The sequence below is a fragment of the Crocuta crocuta genome, unplaced genomic scaffold (genome assembly GCF_008692635.1).
Source record: "Crocuta crocuta isolate KB4526 unplaced genomic scaffold, BGI_CrCroc_1.0 scaffold132, whole genome shotgun sequence".
Lineage (NCBI taxonomy): Eukaryota > Metazoa > Chordata > Mammalia > Carnivora > Hyaenidae > Crocuta > Crocuta crocuta.
Genome location: NW_027528611.1, coordinates 1,043,040 through 1,044,785, shown reverse-complemented (window position 1 = coordinate 1,044,785; position 1,746 = coordinate 1,043,040). Strand labels below are relative to the sequence as shown.

Here is a 1,746-nt window from a genome sequence, read left to right as displayed (position 1 = left end):
AAGTGAAGACTTAAGGGCAATGTGAGTCCAAGGAAAGCTAGGTGTGCTGTATGGCCTCATCCATTTTATGGACTTTTGACAGAACTACTTATTGAAGGTTTGTGAAAATCCACAAAGTCAAAACTAAATAGTACGAAAATCAGCACTCGCATTTGGAGGTGCATTGGTTGTAAATGACTTGACTTTTACAATCATTTGTCTTGATCATCAACGGCATCTTTAAGAAGATGCTAAGCTAAATGTGGTCCTTGCTCTTTAGAGGCCAAAAGAAGCGACCTAAATGTTAACAAGTCCACAGAGCATGCACAGACATAATGGTATAGAAATAAATAACATTTGACAATAAAATTAATCTAAGTAATACTCTCTGAGGGTCTCGTATTCTTGCCGAGTCGGGGTACACAGCCGCTTTTTCTAAGAGCCAGGAAGCTCTTCCTGAAGTAGCAGTGATTTTAGAAGTTCGCCAACAAGGGTCTCAGCTGTGGCGGTCACCTCTCCAGTAGATACGGTGGAAGTTTCCTCCGCCTTGAAATTTGTCATCAACAATCGCCTTCTGCTCACGATTGGCTGGAGCTCAGAATGAGTTCAAGATCAAAGACAAGAAGCGTTAAAGGCTATTTTTTGGTGGCTCGAACTTCTTTGCTTACATGAATTTTCATCAGTGATTCGGCCATAGCTCCCCTCCCCAAACCAAACATGTCCACTCTCTAAAAAGAGGTTCTTTTAGCCTGGGTATAGAGAGTGAACTTGTGTCTCTGAGGCTGGGGGCACTGAGGGGGTAGGAGGAGCAAGGAATTCGACTATGACACTACCCTCCTGCCCCCCCGCCCCCGTGCCCTTCCTGGGGCAGGAGAGGGGAGGGACATTTCCCTTAAGTTCATTACTGCCAAGGAGAGACCAGTTCTCCGGGTGGAACTGGAAGAATGGGTCGGGTGTGGGGGCACTGGGAACGGATTTCTAGGGTATTTGCAGTCCGTGGAGAAATGGTCCCTGGCAACGTCCAGAGCAGGCAGGAGGAGCCGGTTGGTAGACCTCCCGGGGGCTAAAGACCCCCACCACCCCGGGAAGAGCGAGACCCACTTCCGGATTTGGAAGCACTGCCTCCTGGCCCCTCCCAGTACCCGGTTACGGGGTCTCCGGGCGCATGCGTAGCACTCGTCCGCCGCTCTGGGACTGGCCCGACTTACCCTAAACAACTAATCTGCTCCTCCCCCTCCCGCCCGGGGCGTACCATTCGTGTTTGGGGGGAGGCAACGTGCCCCAGGGTACTCAGAAGCCTGCTCCCCTTCTTCAGACCGGGAGAAGGTAAGTTTGCCTCAGATTTTAAAAGTTCCAAGAATATGAAAACCTCAGAGGCCCGTCGCCGGGTGATAGCCTAACGCTCTCGGCTTTGCCCACAGCCCCGGACTCTTCCTTTGAGGCGCTGAACAAAGTGGCACGCCCGGATCCCAGCTGATCAGCTGCTGGGCTTTGGCGGCGGCTCCCCCGGGCGAGACCATTGTGACTCCTTGGGAGGGGTGTGTGAGGAGGGGAGGGGGCGGAGCGGCCATTGTCCGGTCAGCGCAGCCTTCGGGGGAGGGGAGCGTGACGGAGCGAGTGGGGCCCGGGGCTTCACAGCGGCCGCTGCTACGCCAGAGCCGGCGGGGGCCTCAGGTCCTTCCCAACGCCGCCGCGCGGGACATCGATCTGGCTGGGAGCGGCGGTGGGAGCTGCCGAGGGCATCGGGTCTTCCCTCCTCCCTCGCGG

General features: G+C 54.6%; 1 protein-coding gene across 1 annotated transcript in view; it reads left to right on the top strand.

Moving 5' to 3' along the window:
• The first annotated feature begins 1,223 nt into the window (after positions 1-1,223).
• The window catches only part of ZFAND3 (zinc finger AN1-type containing 3), a 318,409-nt gene continuing 317,886 nt past the window's right edge, over positions 1,224-1,746 (top strand). Inside the window, exon 1 of the mRNA XM_077754868.1 lies at positions 1,224-1,305. The gene's annotated coding sequence lies outside the window, so the exon portion shown is untranslated. The remainder of the gene's footprint in view (positions 1,306-1,746) is intronic.